This window comes from Topomyia yanbarensis, chromosome 3 (genome assembly GCF_030247195.1).
Source record: "Topomyia yanbarensis strain Yona2022 chromosome 3, ASM3024719v1, whole genome shotgun sequence".
NCBI lineage: Eukaryota > Metazoa > Arthropoda > Insecta > Diptera > Culicidae > Topomyia > Topomyia yanbarensis.
Window position 1 is genome coordinate 292020610 of NC_080672.1, and position 20430 is coordinate 292041039.

The 20430-nt window shown below is 36.6% G+C and overlaps 1 protein-coding gene across 1 annotated transcript in view; it reads left to right on the top strand.

Moving 5' to 3' along the window:
* Positions 1-20430, top strand: part of LOC131689413 (MDS1 and EVI1 complex locus protein EVI1-B-like) — a 171817-nt gene that overhangs the window by 39014 nt on the left and 112373 nt on the right. The gene's annotated exons all lie outside the window — the stretch shown is intronic.

The window sequence follows — 20430 nt, forward strand, 5'->3', positions numbered from 1 at the left end:
AGATTTTAGTGCGTATAATTCATCAAAGCCAGCGGTATTTCGCTTCAGGAAACCAAGTGTTGCGAATGCCTTCACTGTCGTTGCGGTGATGTGATCCGACAAGCTAAGCTTTCTATCAAAATGCACTCCCAAGTCACGAATGGAGTCCACTCTTCCGATGACACGGCCTTGGAACAAGTACTCATAATGAGATAGAGTGGATAATCGCCTGAAACTTATCATTTTACATTTGTCAACATTTATCTGCATACCATTCAACAGGCACCATTGTTCAATATTAAGTACATCATCTTGAAGAGCAGCAGAGTCAAGTCCAGAAGCAATAGAACGAAAAATCTTCAAATCGTCGGCGAAGAATAGTTTTCCAGATTTGATACGAGCACAAATGTCGTTTATGAATAAAATAAAAATTAGCGACCCTAGGTGACTTCCTTGAGGGACTCCGGTTGGCATGTCGAGCAAGCTAGAACGTGTGAACCAATTTCAACGAAAGCACTCCTAGTAGACAGATATGCTTGCAACCATCCAGTAAACCACGCAGGAAATCCTAGTCTTTGCAGTTTCAGAAGAGCAATGTTGTGATGTACTTTAACGAATGCTTTCGAGAAGTCAAAATATATTGCATCGATTTGTTGACGCTTCTCAACAGAGGGGACTAAAATGCTAGTGTACATCATTAAATTTGAAGTTGTAGAACGTTGCTTCACAAATCTATGCTGACATTCGTCGATGATGTGAGAAGCAGCAGCGTATATCTCATTGTAAACAAATTTTTCAAGGACTTTAGCAAAACAGTTCAAAAGTGAGATTCCTCTGTAAATTTCAACATTATGAATGTCGCCAGCCTTGTGAATCGAAAATATAGCCGCTTGTTTCCATGCACTCGGGAAGACGCTTTCAGTGATTGAGCGGTTAAAAATAATGCTGACCGGCAATGACAATGATCGTGCATATCCTTTTATGAATATCGGAGGCAAACAATCCGGGCCTGATCCTTTCGATGGGTCGACACTAGATAGAGCTTTCAACACGTCTGCTTCAGTCATATTCAAGCTAGGGAGACTGATATTGTATGATGGTAATGTGTCTATATACTCTTGTGACGGAGAGATAGCTGGGTTGATGAATACTCCACGAAAATGTTCTGCAAAAAGGTCTACGGATTCGGCTGTGGATTGCGCACTGGCATCTCCAAGATAAACCTTTACGGGAATGCCACCAGTGCGTTTTCTGCTGTTCACAAACTTCCAGAACGTCGACGGGTTGTTCCGAAGGTTGCTTTGGACGTGACTTATATACTCGCTGAATGCACTATTCCGGGCTGTTTCGTATTGAAGTTCGGTTTTGCGAAGAACAGCTTTGTTTTCGTCGGTCTTGTGATGGAAGTAACGCTTGCGATGTTTTCGGAGAATGTTGCGTAGACGACGAAGCTCGGAATTCCACCACGGATACTTGTAGTCCGTCTTTCTGTTGACACGTTTCTTAGGAACTATGCGGCGTAGTATCTCGTATAGAGTTCCGTAGAACATCGAGACAGCATGATCCAGATCGTTTCCACTTAACAGATCGAACCAGTCAACAGCATCGAAGGCCGCAGACACTTCTTCAAAATTGCAGCGAATTATATTAAATTAAAGGTTAGGCTTCTGCGCAACTTTCTGTGCATAGTATTTTGTTCATACCTTTGAAAATTTTTGAGATACAAGCGTTTTACGAAAAAGTTCCTTTTTGATGTTTTCACAAATGGTGGGGTAAACCCGACCGCCTATGGTTTTGGTTGATTTAATACAAATATTACCCAAATTTAATGGTTTTTCGATGATGAAACAATTAATTTTATGTTATTTAATGGTAATAAAAGATAATGGAATTCAAAAAAAAATTAAGGTAGCCAAATGATTAATCATGTTATTGAATGGTAATAAACCATAATGGAATTAAAAATAAATCATCGTGGCCAAATAATTAATCACAAACCTAGAACAAATCGTGTAAATTTATGTCTCCTGACCATGACATATACGAGCATCAAAAATGACATAGTTTCACGTTTGATTTTAATTTTACATGTCATTGAATTTTACGAGTCACGTAGTTTTACTCCACATATGGCGTTTATTTAAAATGTTGCAAGGTGTTATTTTACGGCACTGCGCATGGAAAGTACGTCTTTCGTGTAAAATTAAACAGAACACGGTTATATTTCGTCATTTCGTCAATTACAGTTTGTTAGATTGTGGCAAGTTTGGAATTACGTCAATGGTAAAATTCGGATTTTTTTGGTGTGCAGAGTCTTCCGGATCGCTGCTCGAATATCTTGCTGACGTTTTTTTGGTTCGAGCTGAACGTCTGGTTCGCATTTTGATTTGACAAATAAACAATTTCATAACAAAAAAGCATTAAAAATGCGGTCGGATTTACCCCACACACCTCCTGACCTTGACATATACTAGCATCAAAAATTACTTACTTTTAAGCTTGATTTTAATTTTACATGACGTTGAATTTCGTAAATCACGTAATTTTACTCCACATATAGCGTTTGTTCTGAATGACAGTAAGTGTAATTTTATGTCATTGTGCATGTAATGTATATGTTTCATGTAAAATTAAACGGAGCACGGGTATATTTCGTCATTTCGTCAATTACGGCTTGTTAAATTCTGTCATGTTTGCAATTACGTCAACGATAAAATTCATATTTTTTGGTGTGCACTATTTAGAGGTTGGATTTGACCTAACGAGTCATTTTGTCGTAATGCAATTAAAACTTTTGCAAAAAATTTAACAAATTTATCCACGTTTTTTAGAGCTTTAATAAAAGAATCTAAATCCACTTTTATATGATTACTTTGACAAAAAGAAATATCCTGTAGTCAATTATGCACCAAAATCAAATAAAAAATCGTAAAAACACACTTTTTGTCGTTTGAGCATCTCGGTGCAGACTAATTAAATCCCGTCATGCCATTATTATGATTATTTTAGATGCTCTACACGACAGCACTGATATTAGTTTACGATTTTCGATAACCGAGGGAGGTCAGGTTTACCCACGCGGTCCGATTTGCCCCCTTACCCTATGAAAATTGGTTTTGGCGTTCATATTTTCCAACCTAGAAAACCCTCGTTTATTCACTGCGTGGCCTAGGAAAAATCTCTAATTAGTGAATCGTAGCACATAAATGAATAATAAACCTGTCGTTGTCGGAATGAAAGACACCTCTCACAGAACACAATCGCACCTTTCCTACCCGAAAACCTCAGAAAGTAACTAAAATAAAAAAGAACCCCACCCGGTCGGACCTTGAAGGTAATTGTTAAGCGATTAACTCACCGTGGATGCTCGGCCTGAGGGTGATTTACCATTCCACAATGGTGTTGCAATCAGAATAACCTCCGTCGAATATTCACCCTTCCTCACGGGTTGGAGCGGTTTGGAAAAGCTAAAAAATGAAATCCTCATAATCTTCTTATTTTTATCCCCTCGTTGGAAGCTCACTGACAGGGCGCCAGGTGAGTATTTTTGCCGCTTACCTAAGCGTCGGGAGATGTTGGGTCAAGCGCTCTAAACTTCCGGAAAATCTTCATTATCGAAGCGGACCCGGTTCGACCGAAAGGCGTGTTACACCAAACGGCAGGGTTTTCCACGGTTGCTGGATTCGATAGGGATGGTTTTTTTTTCTTCCTGCAAGAGTGATTGCTGGATATACCTTCGGGGATACAATTGAACAGAACGGAAAAAATGACTCTCGTTTCCCGGAAATCAGTCGCCCGCGGAAGCAATCAAACTTTACTTCTACCTATACAGAAGAGCCTATCAAAGAACGGGACGGTCATGTGGAGAATCGCGTAGACGAAAGGAAAGTTTTGCCCTCTGGACAGCGAACCTGTCGGGGTTAGTTACGATGATGCGGATGGGGTGGGAAAGCAAGCGAATCTTTGTTAATTACACCTGAATGGCCGCAATTAGGGTGTTGATAAAGTTGATGAAGGTTCACCGGCTAAAGGACGGATCTATCTAAGCTAGATAAGGTGCCTAACGCGTGATTTTGGACTTTTCCATAGGCTCTTTTGGGGACCGTGCTAGGGTAACAGTGGCTTTTGCTTGCTTCTACGGACGGACCAGGCGGGAATAGATGCGTGCGGAAATCCGGTTGGCTCCGATCGAAAGTTGTACTTTGCCCCAGGAATCGGGTTCGTTAATAAAGTAATTAAAAGTTGATCAAGGGAAGTGGTTTTGTGTCGAGTGGAAAAGTGTGACTTTGAACGAAATTGACCTGGGATTAGTGTCGGACATGAGTTTAATTGAGCATTGTCTGCAGATTTAGGGCATTTCCATTGTTTTCCTATGGGATTCCAAAACGATATAAGTTAGCCAAAAATAGTTGTTTCTGTGAATATCTGACATTACCGTAAAGGCGGTAATTTTTCTTCCTGTTGCTTTGTTTGGTGGGTTTAAACGGCTATTAGTTAGAATAATCTGATTAGGTAGTGTGGTTAATGCTTGTATGGGAGAAGAAAATGAAAATATAAAATGCAAACTCAGATGAAATTTATTGTTTAATTTTAATACGATAAATCGAATTCCAAAAATCAGGATAGATGGCAAACATGATACTAATTAGATAAATAAGAGTGCGTTTTCTCCGTTTTCACTCAAGAAATCCAAAAAGTGAAATTTGATGGTGTTATAATTAGAAAGTATATAACAGTATTTCAGAAAAGTATAAAAAATGTTTGTTCTCACTCGGTGTACCACCACAGTTGGCGCGGATTACATTGGCTCTAACAATCCCCCAATGACGTGATTAGTGTTAATGTGAATACCTTGTAAATAACCCGCAACTAAGTCTCGGCATTGCTGTTGTCCCATAACTTCGTGTCACAATGACCACCATTTTCCCCTTCCCACTGCTACCAACAACTTGCCAACATGCAACAAAACCACCTGCGAGCCGGTCGGTTTCGTTGCGTGTGTAATAAAGCTTTCCGTTCAGGTCCGGCTTACGTCCTGCAACGGACTGGCGTAGAAAGGTTGATAAAAATGTCATGTTCAATTCTAAATTCAGTTAATTGAATGTGACACGTACGCCATAATTAATGACCACTATGAGCGCAAATTGCTTTCAGATTGACTGCGTTGTAGAGCTAGGTTAAAGTTGACTGTTTGCTAAACGGTGATGTCAGAATCTCTCCGATTGTTTAGCACGCGAAATATGTATAACTAATATGTATCATTTATGGACTCCGATTGTAGCAAAGCAAACCTACCATTCAACAGTTTTTAGAGAATTATAATTGATCTACATTAAGTAACATTATTTTTTTTTCGATTTAGGTACTTTCCTATTGCGACCCGAATGACCTTTCTCAGCCGCACAAATGCCATAAAACAAATAGAAACTTGTAAGAATTTGGATACCATCTCGAATACCACCACCGTCACGAGGAAGACGCTAATTAGCCTGTAATAAATTCGGTCAACCTTCTTCCCTTCTGATTGAAGGTAATTTTGCTTCAGCAACAATTTTCTAAGCAACGTTAAACCTGTGCTCGAAATGCCATACATATATCCTATACAGCCACAGCCATAGACGAGTTCGCTGATAATGTCGCGCGCTTCAAGCTTGGTTTTATTGCCGTTGTTGTCCTGCTTCGTTCTCATGGAAGCAGTGAAAGTTGATAACGCACACACGATAAGCGCTGGTGGTTGCGAGTTATGTTGATTGAATTAAACCATTCTCGGGCACTAATCGTGAACTCATTATTGTTGATTGTCGGTTCGTGTTCGCTCTTTCCTACCACCGAGCCAAATTGCTGAGATTCATTTAGCTCCATTGTACATACTGCGTTCCAAAGTAGGACGCAATTTTCTCGATGCATAATTATTCCGAAGACAATGGATCTTGTCGTGTAATGAGTTCAGATTAAAGCCTTCTAAACTTGAAATAAAAATTATTCAAACGGAAAAGATGTGGGTTGGTAATGTCGAGGATATAACCAGAATGATGTAGAATACACTCAGGCCAATAACAAATGTAAAATTTCTTCGGAAAGCTTTGAAAAGAACCAATTCCGTCAAATTTTTAATCCTGACCAGGGGGAGATTTTACCGTTTTACGATTGTTTGGTTTGATTACCATTCCCGAATAGGCCATTGGTAGTTCTAAGTTAAGTCATTCCGGACAGTATAATGATAGCTATTGACGATCAAAACTCACACATATATCACAAATATTATTTTCAAACTTGTCCACTATATTGAAAGTTTTAATGTGGCTGTGGTCCACTAGGAGGTTGATAACTCTATTATCTTTCTCCGGACAAAACCAGCCTAGAGACCGTGGCATCCGGCGGGTTGAAGTATCTCAACCAAGAATTGATTCACTGGGTTCCTGTTCCCATGTCGTAGGAGGCGACTGAAAACAGGAGTCCTCAAGTCAAGGTGTTACTCCGTGCCGAGGACTGAATGGCTGGCCACGGTGTTCCTAAAACCGTTATTAACTCAAAAAAAATGACCATAAATTTGGCATACGGCATTCGACAGATACAGTATCCAAGCATCTTCTCAGTGAATTTCAAAATGATCCATCGAGGGATTCGAGAGATATGGCGATTTGAAGTTTTATGATACGTTTCATAAGGCTACCAGCAAACACCCACGGGTTTGGTCTAATCTCTATGAACAAAAAAAATATTTGTCTACTTATTTAGTACATGGAATTCAAAAGATATAGTAATCAAGTATATCCCCTGCAAGTTTGGAAATATTTCATTGACGGAATCGAAAGTTATAATAGTTTGGATGTGGTATGCGGTCATAGATGGGTTTTCTACCAGACTTCAAGCGTGAATCCATGTTTGTCCATTGACTATTTAGATCGTTTATACGTGTCGCGATTTTTAAAGGAAACCCTTACCATTTTATTACATAAATATAATGTACAAATAGTGTTATTAATATGGTGCACTAAAAAAATATGAAAATAGGGTTGTCTACCAAACGTTAAATATAATGTGTAATTTAAAAAAAATAGATGAAAGTTGGAATGTTTACTTCAAAAGGCCATATCTCAATGGTATGTTGACTGATTCTAATTAATTTTTCATTATTGAACAGGTAGACGTTTCATCGTTAATTTTTATCAAGAAGAATATAAAATAGAGTTGGCTACTTCAAACAATAGACAACTTAATTATCCTCAACTATATGTATTATCACTATTTAGTAAATATCTTTATATTCAAAACGACGACCTATCAATTTCTATACATTAGTTGAATGCAACGAACGCAAAATATAAATCATGGAAAAATAAAACCATAAATTCAATACATATATTCAAAAATATGAAGGTATTTGCTGATTCAGATCAATTTATGTTATGATACGGTTTTTGTTGGAAATTTTGTACAATCGTGATTCGCTGGTTGGGTTGATAGATGTTAAAACTGGGGGATGTTATTAGTAGGGGGATCAAAGGGGATGTTATTAGTTCAAGTGCATCTGCTCATATCTCTAACTATTGTCAGTTTGATTGTCGAATTGAATTTAACATGAGAATTTGACATTCAGATGTCGACAATGGACCAACTAGCGCGGAGGTCCAACTAAAAAGAGGCTCCTGTTAAAAATTGAGCGACCAGCGAATCACGACTGTGTTAGTTTTAACATTTCATATATCCATAATTTGTAGTAAACAGCAATTGCAATCAACTAGTATATAAAAATTGATAGGCCGCTATTTTTAATACAAAAATAATCACTAAATAATTATAATACATATAGTTGAGACCAATTATATTGTCTATTTATTTTAGAGATGGGCCATTCGTTCGCGAACGGTTCAAGTGAACTGGTTCTTCGAAGAGAATGAGCGAACGGAAGTTCTTTTTAAAAGAACGGTAGTTCTCAATTCTCTTCAAAGCGAATGAACTGAACCTGACCTAAAGCCGTTTGGCGAATTTCTCGGACCGATTTTTAGGCGAACGAATGAAAATGAACCGACTTGCCGTCCCACAAACCGCTCTCTGTGCTCTCCCAGAATGGAACCGGCGAAGAACGACTCATCACATTCTCTATTTCTCTAGTTATACATCATGAAGAAATCGCTACCCTTGATGAACTTGTTAAGCATACAGGGGTATAATAGTTTGGGCAGCATCTGTTTGGTTCCTCTCCAAGAATCGAATGTTTTGAGAGACATTCGCTAGATACAAGTAAATTATCAGCTGAACGGAAGAACGGTTCATCTGAACTAGTTCTTTTTACAGAACTGTTCAGTCGGGAATGGTTCTTCGAAGTGAACTGTTTCGCCCATCTCTAATTTATTTATGTAGACAACTCTATTTTATATTCTTCTTGATGAAAATTAACGATGAAACGTCTACCTGTTCAATAATGAAAAATTAATTAGAATCAGTCAACATACCATTGAGATATGGCCTTTTGAAGTAAACATTCCAACTTTCATCTATTTTTTTTTTTAATTTACACATTATATTTAACGTTTGGTAGGCAACCCTATTTCCATATTTTTTTCAGTGCACCATATAAATAACACCTTTCGTGCATTATATTTATGTAATTAAATGGTAAGGTTTTCCTTTAAAAGTCGCGACACGTATAAACGATCTAAATAGTCAATGGACAAACATGGATTCACGCTTGAAGTCTGGTAGAAAACCCATCTATGACCGCATACCACATCCAAACCGTTATAACTTTCGATTCCATCAATGAAATATTTTCAAACTTGCAATGGATATACTTGATTACTATATCTTTTGAATTCCATGTACCAAAGAAGTAGACAAATATTTTTTTGTTTATAGAGATTGGACCAAACCCGTGGGTGTTTGCTGGTAGCCTTATGAAACGTATCATAAAACTTCAAATCGCCATATATCTCGAATCCCTCGATGGATCATTTTGAAATTCACTGAGAAGATGCTTGGATACTGTATCTTTCGAATGCCGTATGCCAAATTTATGGTCATTTTTTTTAGTTAATAACGGTTTTAGGAACACCGTGCTGGCAGGACTAAAATATGCCAGTCGCGCACGGAGTGTCGTGGGTCTTACCCTTGCTGTGTTATGTGAATCTCTGACACAGTGGACGTTTGTTTCTTCGCAAATCGTGGGAATCAAATGATGGTCATGTCCCTAATACCCATTTCAGAGTTTGCTATAGGCGATTATAAGCCAACGTGGTTGGTATTTTCTAGTTGCTGTACAAGTGCTAACGATGAAATGTGTAGTGCTGTAATCGAGTATGGTTAGAGTAGCACAAATTAAACTTCAGCATAAACGTACAGCAACTATGAATCTATCCCGTCTTGTGCAGGGAGGAAAAGCTTCCATAGCTTTGGTTCAAGAACCGTATTTCCATAAATGATGCTTTCAACTTATAGCGATGGTTTCAATTGCCCAAATTTGCCTTATGCTGAGCACGCTTCAATTGAAGCTTCAATGCCACAATTAGTACCGGCATTAGACAATTCACTTTACTGAAAACCTCAATATACATTTTTCATGATCAAAGTGACTAAAGCATATTTATTTGCGAAAAAATACTACTTGTAATTTCAAAAATGTTCGTGTCTCAAAAGCAGTTCAGGGACACTTTCAAAGGTCCCTGGCTTTTCGATGGATTTAAATACTTATTCTGGTAGTTTATCATGGTATTGTTTTGCGTAGGACTCATTAACCCATATCTCCAGAACGAGAATTCCGAACGAAACAATTCTCATGTGATAAGGATGGGTGGAAAGAGACTGCATTGTAATCGACTGAATGTACGGCTTTTGTGCCATCGACAATAATATAATTGCCAACATAACCTAGACACTTGACGCTCTTTTCTATATACTTCAATGCAAATGAATAGGGTAATTTCGGGAAAGGTGCCGCGTTAGGAGAGATGCCGCACTCTCTATATCTCGTATAAAGGGTCACTTTTATACTGTAATATGATATTGTGAGATTGTATTTCGAAGAATTACAACAATGGAGATGTAAAATAATCCTTATTATTAACTCACGAAAATTTTATTAATGATTATGTGCATCCAGTTGCATCACAGAGCGTCGAAAATTTTCAGCACGGTATTAAAATTTCGTTTTTTTAAATTGTTCGATTTCTTATTGGTAAATCATGTATCGGTTGAATAGCTGGAGCCTTTTAGAAGGCATTCTGATCACGAGTACAGTTATCCATACTTTCAGAGGAAAATCTCTCCCCTACAATTGGGATAGATGCCGCATAAAAATTGCGGGTGGGATGCCGCACTCAATGGATGAGGATGCGTAGCTAAACTATATTTTTTCACCTCGGAATGTCATTAAATGATCATTTGCGTCAGATGTAGGTTCTTAATAAGGTATATCCACAAACTAACGGACCTAACACAGAGACATATAGGAATGTCTATTTATCTATAAAATTTTAACAGGTGATATGTATCTAATTATTAGTTACTTCGGTATATTCTTCGATGCCTCAGGCACTAATTTTCTTGAATGCATTGATTTGTAGTGATGTCAATATTGGGATAAAAATGAAAATTTCAACGAATTGATGCTTTTCAAAATGAATCTTTCAAGAACAAACCTGAGTTATATAAATTCATTGTTGGGAGAAACAGCCAAACACTGCTTTCAAGGAACCGCTACCAACACATATATATATATATATATATATATATATATATATATATATATATATATATATATATATATATATATATATATATATATATATATATATATATATATATATATATATATATATATATATATATATATATATATATATATATATATATATATATATATATATATATATATATATATATATATATATTGCTCGTACAAACATATACATATTTAGTACCCTTAATTAGGTTACTTCAGGGGTGGGCGTAGCGTAGTTGGTAACTCGATTGCCTTGTACGCAGCGCACCTGGGTTCGAGTCCCGACCCCGCACATAGGGTTAGAAATTTTTCATAAGAGATTTTTCTAACCCGAAGAGGCGAATGACCTTAAGGTTAAAACCTCTATAACCAAAATAAAAAAAAGTTACTTCAACTTAACCGTTACACAAGGTTGCGAAAGAAAAATATTTTTAAAATGTTCAGTAAAAAATGTTTCTAGAAATGGTAGTAACCCCTTAAGAAAAGTGAAGGTGCTAGCCGATTTATAGGTGTAATCAAACCTCATGAAACTCAGCTGAAGCCACTTAATCACGAGATATTTATTAACGAAAGCTGAAAAATACTTTTATTCACCATTTTTTAGTTTGTGACCACGGTGCAGCGTCTCACCCGCACATGCGGCATCTCTCCCGCAATGACCTTTTTTGTAAAATGTTCGTGGAAATTTGATGATTTTTGTTTATGTTTTTGTCATTTCACTGTATTTTAGAGACTTGTCGCAATTGATAAAAATGATTTCATCAATTATTGAATGGTTTACTTTGATGCAGGATCGATTTTTGGAAATGTGCGGCATCTCTCCCCAATTTACCCTACTATTTACAGGTAGCCTTATCTCAGATTAATATTTTCAATTACGCGTTAAAATACTGGACCTGAAAATTCTATTCTGTACAAAAATCATTTTCCAGATATCTGTGACCAAAAAGACTTCTTTTAATTCCAACACAAATTCCTAATTTCTAGATTTCCTAAGTAATTAGGGCCCATCAATAAAAAACAAACACCACATATTCTTAAAACGCTGTTAAGAAAAGAAGAACGAATATGGGATTTTCACAAACATTTCAGAATATTGCGAAACAATGGTTTTGGAATTCGTGAAATTCGTTTTATTCATTTACTTCATTTAACTAACTTTTTTTAAATTGATTCAGTTTGTTTATTTGACCTCATTTTATCTACTGTATTCATTTCATCAGTTTATTACCTCATCCATCTTATTGATATCATTCATTTAATTTATTTTATTCACTTTTTTCGTGTTATGCAATTTTATATTGTTTTTTGGGTTCACCCATCTTATTCCTTTTAACAATTTGACTAATTTTCATTCATTCATAAGTCATTCATTTTATTGATTTCATCTAGAATATTAATTAGACATAATTTAATTCATTCTATCAATTCTATTACTTTTTAATATCGCTGATTTTTTTTCATTTCAATAATTTTATTGTTTAAAAGCAAATAAAATGAAAAAAGGATAAAATATATAGAAACATTTTTATTTATTTCATCACTTCCTTTATTTTGTATATTTTATTTATTTTATTCATTTTATTGGTAATATTAGCCCTCTGCATACCCTGTTATTTATGAACAACCACGTTTTCAAACAGCTATAACTTTGGGGTTAGACAAGATTTCCTAACAATAAAGTAAAACTAATAATTGTTACTGTAACCGTTTATTTGGACGCTAATAGTTACAAGAAATATCCATAGAACTGAAGTTATTTCAATTGTTCTGATTGGATTTCACTGGAGCAGTGTTGCCAGAGACATTTTCAGTTATCGGTGAAAAATTATATTTTGCTTTATCTTCGTTGACTTCAAATATTGTTGAAAACTGATAAATTGTATCAATGCAGACTGCTTTCGACTATCTTCTCTGCCCAAGTGAACTATTGAAAACTTTGCAGGAGATGTGTATTAAGGATCGGTATTTAAATATTGAGCAGCTTCTCACACTGCTAGATAAGCATCTATCTTGATCAAAACATGTTTTTCATGTTTCTTTATACTTTTAAGAAAAACGGCTTTGGAACCATATATGTGCTAGAAAAATATTAGGTATGAAAGGGTTAATTTTATCCATATTATTCATATTATTTATCTTATTAATTCAATAGCTTTTTTATTCGTATTATTTATTTGATTTATATGAATCATTTTATTAAATTTTTCATTTTTCCAGTTCATATATTTTATTCAGTTTCTTCATTTTATTAATTCGGTTTAGTTAGTTCTTTTTAATTATTGGTAGACAGTTTGTTAGCTTCAAAAAAATTTAATTTACTCATAACTTTTCTAATATTGTCTAATTTTCTTTTGAGCTAATTTGTTTTTTTTATTAATTTGATTTATATTAATCGTTCTATCCATTCTATGAATATTTTTTTTTTATTTTTTTGCTTCATAATAATTGAAAAATTTTGATTTGATTTATTATTTTTCTTTAATTTATTCAATATATTCGAAGTGTTATTCGCGCAGGACTCGAAGCTGTGCTTATCTCACATCTAGTTGCTTGCCAACTTTGCGTGTGTTCGGCAAACTAATCAATAATACAACAGAGATAAGTGCAAGAAATGTCTAATCTCACTGATAGGTGGATTAAATCGGTTTTTTTTGTAGTCAAATAGAGAACAGTGACCAAATGTTCCCTATTGTACATTATACAATCGTTAAGACCTATTTAAGGAGAAGGTCACTATTTTAAAATTTTACCGTTTTTAATTATTTCCAAGAGCAAAAATTTTACAAAATTCTTGCATATTCGAACAATTTCAAATTTAAAACCGAGAATTTAATTGAAAGTGACAATGAAAATTACTGATCTGTTTTTGCCATTATTTCAGGGCTTGAGGAATTCCTCTGACCTGGAAAAACTAGTCTACGAAAGTTTTAATTACTTAAGATCAGTGATACTAAAAATATCAATGTCAATAAAAAGTTTAGGATCTGTGGAAAGATCTGAACATTTAAATACAAACTTGTTGCTTGAAGGATTACATAAATAAAGTTGCCAAAAAAAATTGTGTGAAAGTACACTGAATATAGTTTCTTTTCATTTAAAAATATCTAAGATACCACCAAATTCTCGTGATACCCCAACAATAGTAATAGTGGCAAGAGGCCAGATCAAGAAAAAAGAGGTTTAACCGTTTCTCCACATCTCCAAATCGCCTGCCAGATCATAAATTTTAATAATATAATCCTTTTCATGTAGATAGCATTGACGTAAGTTTAGTGCTCCATCACGGCTGAACACGATTTGATGAGCAAGTGCGTGTAAAGTTTCGTGATACAGGTTTTTGGCTAACATTTTCGTACTTATTCCGATCTAGCGTCTTCCACACCTTGTTAACACGTAGTCTAGAATACCTTGAATTTTCTAGCCCCTTACATTCTTTGAACTCTTGAATATCTATCAATGTAACTTGAGTAAATTGTGACTTGAACATAAAAAATAAATCCGAAATCAATAATTCGGAATATATTAAAGCATTTCTTGCAGCTAGGAACATTTAATTTGGATTTTTAGTTTTCATTGTCTCAGTTTTGGAATTGTTTTCACTTACAACTTTGCAAATCTGAAATCGTCAGAATTAATGCATTTAAGCATTACTTTTTAAGCACCTCCTGAAACAAAATCCTGGCTACGGTCCTGCTGAACTGGGATCCTACAATCAATCCGAAAATCGATTGCAAACCTTGAACCATTCCCCACCCTACGCCACGCGGTGCAAGAGTCCTTTGAAATGCATAACGATACTGAACTTCCGACTAGAACATTCCGGAAACCCGATACAGGAGGAATGTAAACAGATGCAACAAATATGTGGTCGATTTCGGCTACGGTCTACACAACAACAAAAAACAGAAAGCCTCTACAGCAACAACAACAACTAGGAAGCTCCGCAAACTCGTATCGGAGTTGAACGGCGAAAAACTTGCAAAGAGACCTGATGCTGCTTTTTCAAAGTACTACACTAGTATGTATATAACTAGTGGACTCGTGGGAATTTTCTAGAATGGTTTTCTTTTTTTCAGAGCAGGTGAGTGGATTGTGTTTTGGAAAGCGACATCGCTGACGCTGCATGTGTAGGATTTTTTTTTTGCGGCAGCTTCCTATGGCCATATGTTACACTAGAAGAGTCGTTGCTCGGCATGAGATAATAATGGGGACAGTAGCAGCGACAACGACAAAAAAGGTCACTGGAAACCTGAGTCTAATTGTATCAGCGTCAAGCTTTTTATCCAATTTTGATGAATTGGGATATTGATTTTGTGGATGCACCGTCTGCGCGGATTCTGACTCGATGTCAAAGCGTAACGAATGACCCTTGCCGCATAAAGGATCCAGCTTTGGTATAGTTGGCATTTTATCATCCAGCCGGTTGCAAATGGCAATTTCCAGCTCCATCTAAAGTGCTGTACCGTGTAATGCTGAATCAACACTTGAGCTACAGTAATAGAAATGACAAACGGAATTGTTTTATATGTACCTACTATTGACTGCGAATAGAACTGAAACGACGATAAGAACCCATACGAACGAACCAGTGATGAACTCGTTGCGATCAAACAAAGCTTAAGCAATATTTGAACAATATCCAAAGGCCAAATTTATCACAAATCAACTAAATCCTGCTTTTACGCGTACATCTAGTATGTCGTAAAGAAGAACTCGTCTCAACGTGGTCGGATGAGATAACCAGGGAAGTAACAAAAAGAGTACACCGTGAATTTAAATTAACTATAAGAACGAGTCTTTTAATCCTCTCTAAAACAAACGTGTTTTCCAAGGAGAAAAATTCATTAAGTGAACCAATAAGAAAATCTACAGTAAACCAACACGTTATACAATGTATTTAAAGTAGTTTTCTTAATTTTTGATGATATTGTTGACATTGGTGAACAGTAACGGAAATACTACCATAAAAATGGGAATCATAAGTCATATGAAAAATTCAATGACACTGCATGGAAAAATGCATCTAATATTGTATGACTTTTAACATCAAAAGTGAGCTAAGCGCCTCAACATTAGCCTAAGTTGTGATTTTCAGTTAAATTAGCAAACATTTTAGGTTTTGTCCGACTTTTGTTCGAAGATCCGCCACTGTGCGTCGCACAGTGATTACCCTCGATTCAAATGTCGGACAACATCCTAGATGTTTTCCAAATTTCATGAAAGCTTCACCTTAGGGAATTTTGGAACGCAGAAGTCATGCTTTGGTGCTAAGGGTGCCTCAAAAATTCTATATATATATATATATATATATATATATATATATATATATATATATATATATATATATATATATATATATATATATATATATATATATATATATATATATATATATATATATATATATATATATATATATATATATATATATATATATATATATATATATATATATATATATATATATATATATATATATATATATATATATATATATATATAGAAATATATAGAAATATAGAATATGAAATGAAAACAGCATCAAGCATACCAAACCCCCATCCATCCAGCATCGAAGGGAGCTCATATTAACCATAAAATAGTTAGCGATTATTGATTTTAGATACGTTTCTTATCCAGACATGAAGAGCATCTTTTCATGTAATGCCACCGAAACCTTCACGAATTCTCTTCGTTGTTTATATAGTGACAGAAATCCATTTTTTAAACCAAATTAAGATTTTGATGCTTATATTTCATAAACGTAGATCACATTAACTGACTCTTTGAAAATATACCAGTTTTAAATGCATTCATGAAGGGTATTTTTGTTTATGCCGTTTACTGCAAATACAGAGCAGGATAGTACTAATTTAAATATTTATATGTTATATATAAACATATAAATATAAAATAAAAAATATCAACAATTCAAGATCTTCCCTACCATTTCATTTTTATTGTTTACCATCTGTTTAGGGAGTCGACACAATTTTCCCACATCTACTTGTTTGAAAACCGTTCAACCATGTCGTATAATGCGTGTGGTTGGTAATGCATGTTCCACCTACCAGTCATTGCACATAATATCTCATTCAACTGTTTGATCAATACCTTGTATAAATAAGCTCCACATTAATTTGTATATATGCATTTTTCACTGCCATGTTGGATTTGTCATCCATCCTCGCTTTGCTGTACTGCAGCTTGAAAACCAAGCTAGAGCAACAGTGGCAATACACATAGCACATTGCCGTGTTCGCCGAAAATTTCCTATTTTCCATTTCGAAATAAAAGTTTAGATTTCACAATGGAATGTAGTTCTAGGACTTTGCTTCGATTTTGTTAAATTTAACACAAGACATATAATAGATTTTCAGCATCGTCATACATCGCATAAAAGCAAATTATTTGACGTATTATTGATTTTGAATAAAATTTGCCGCTGTACGTCGATTGATCATCGTACTTTCTGATCCAAATATGTAGGTAAACTTAGCGATTTATTTACATATGTTACTAATGATGTCATGTTTCGCTGCAATTATTCACACTCCGGCTCAGCTTCAGAACCATCATTTATGTGCCAAACTGCGTAACAAAGTACATAACTACGAAAAGATAGTCGAAATTTCCTATTCTAACGTGTGACAGATGAGACAGGACCAGCTTTACTCGTAAACGAATTGAATCCTCAACCGCCCGTCCAGCGGCGGCAGCACAAATGCAACGAACAGGGCACCCGACTATCCCAATTTGGGTCGTTTTATCTTCCCGGATTATATTTATAAATCGATGCTGATGTACATATAAGTGGATCGTATGAGGTACATCTATCTCCTGGCTGGCACCGGCAGCATCCAACATCAGCAACAGTTTGTAGCACGAGCGGTCCTCATGTCCTGAAACTTTTGAGTGGCTGGCTGGCTAGCACTTATTGAACGCGATGCAGAGGAGTTTTGACACTACCGAGCTTTCGGATGTGGTTTGCTTACTGCTCATGCTGTTCGTATAGTGACTGAGACATGCGGTCGAATGCTTTCACTTTGCTGTGCTAGCGTACGACCTGCGCCCCAATTAGGGGTGCTCATGTGCTGTGAAATACACTCACCGGTTTTGGGGAAACTGGTTCGGCTAAAAATCATCCGACCAGCCCTAGCTTCTCCTTTAACAATATGATGGTAGAATGTGACTCACAATGCATGATGTCATGCTGTCGTTTTACAGCAGCAACCGAACCGCAACGGTGGAATATTACGGTTGCATATAAATAGGTATTTATTGCGACATGCCAGACTGAAAATAATCTAACATTTATGTAGTTTGCCTCGTTGACTCAAATTCGTCCTGGTTTTCATTGTCATATATCGTGAAATTTTGGGTGCTATTTTTGGAATAGTCTACAGTTTTCGGATTCATATACATGTTTCATCATTAACGTTTGCTGTTATGTGGACAGTCTAAAGGTGTGCAAATCATTACAATCACTTCCGGGGATATTATTCTACAATAAGAAACATCGCAATGGAAACGGTAACTACGACTGGTGTAGCGAAACACTGTGTTTAATTCAATAGCGATAAAGCTTCATAACAAGTCTTTGGAGCAACCGTTAAATTTTAAGCTCACGATAAATACATAGAAAGATAAACATTATACGAAGGCATAGCATAGCAAAGTGAAGTTTTTTTCTAACCCGAAAAACACGAGCCTAAGGTTGAAATCACTACAACAAAGGAAGCCTTGCAAGAACTTTTATATTTTTGTGAATTAACGTACTTATGCCTAACGTACTTATGCCTAACGTACTTATGCCTAACTTATTTATGCCTAACGTCGCGCACCCGTTTCAACCGGCTAAGAATTGCACTACGGACTACCTGTTTCGGTGTCAAAAACCCACCAAACAGGGAACCCCAATTCCATAGTGTCATGCGACCCGTGCTATGGGTAAAATTGTTGAGGGGGTTTAAAATATTCTCAATGGCGAACGGAGCCTGGGATGAGCTGGGCGAACTCCCCAGTATGCTGCATTACGCAGCGGAACGTTCGCTCTACGCACCGAAGTTTCGCCGATGATCCGCTATATTATTGTCGACATTTTTGTTGGCTGGGGGTTCGGCTGATGGTAGTTCGGTGAAGTTGTACTGGGTTTCGATTATCAAATTTCAATGTGCACAGACAAACCTGCCCCAGCGGCCGTGTGGTATCCGGCCAAGAATTGAGCCAATGGGTTCCTGCTCCCATGTCGTAGAGAAGACGATTGAAAGTAGGAGTCCCTAAGACAAGGTGTGGTTCTGTGCCGAAGACTTGATGACTATAGGGTCTAAAACATGCAAGTCGAGCACGGAGCATTTTGGGTTTTGCCCTTACTGTGTTATGCGAATCCCTGACACAGTGTACCATTATTTTCTTCGCAAATCATGGGAATCAAATGATCGTGTCTACCAGCATCTCTATTATTCAATCGCTCTCTTGCTGAAAATGTTTTCCCCACGAAGTGGAAGGAAGCTTTGATAACTCCAATCCACAAAACAGGCAACGTACTTGATGTCACCAATTACAGCGGAATTTCAATCTTAAGCTGCCTCCCTAAAATCTTCGAGAGTATGTTGTTAGATGTTATCTACCCCGCGTTAAAACACATCATCACTTTGGACCAGCATGGTTTTGTAAAAAAGCGCTCGACAACTACAAATCTGATGAGCTACATGTCGTCGCTAATTGATAAATTCGAAAAACGACAGCAGATCGATGCGGTGTACTTCGACTTCTCGAAAGCTTTCGACCGTGTTCCTCATCAGCTTGCTGTGGAAAAGCTAAGACGGACTGGACTGCCGGACTGGCTGACTAATTGGATCTCCTCGTATCTTGCGAACCGTAGCGCCTCGGTGCGACTTGGAACTACACTCTAGGATTCCTTCCACATTTCATTGTGCGTTCCTCAAGGGAGTCATCTCGGACCTCTTCTATTGGTACTCTTGGTGAACGACCTCCGCAGTGAATTATCGTCTTCTAAAGTCATGTATGCTGATGATCTGAAAATTTACTCTATGGTAGAGTGTTGTGCATTGCAAATGGACGTCGATAGGATCATGGACTGGAGCGACAGAAACGGAATGAGTGTGAATATTCAAAAATGCAGTACAATCACTTTTACACGAGTACATACTCCAATTAAGTTCGAATACTCAATGTGTTCTGCTCCCGTAGAACGAGTTGTATGTCAAGGACCTTGGTGTCATTCTCGACTGTAAGCTACGCTTTACCGCACATTACTCTTCCGTTATAGCTAAAGCCTTCGCTGTACTTGGACTCATCAAACGCAACACTCGTGATTTCAATGATCTAAAACACTATACATTACACTGGTACGCAGTATTCTAGAATATGGCGTTACTATTTGGGCTCCGTATCACACCATACACATTATTCGTATCGAACGAGTACAGAAGAACTTCATCAGGTTTACACTTCGTCGGTTACCCTGGCAAAACCGTTTCCAGTTTCCTCCATATGAAAATCGCTGTATCCTCATCAATCTCCCTACGCTGCGAAACAGACGAATCTTTCTGCAACGACTTCTCATTTTCGACCTTCTGACAGACAACATAGACTCTCCTGCGCTTCGAGCAAAACTTGACCTCCGGGAAGATCTTTCGGGAGAATTGATTTTCTTCCGACGCTCAACGCATCGCACGCAGTACGGCCAGAATAATCCTTTGGAT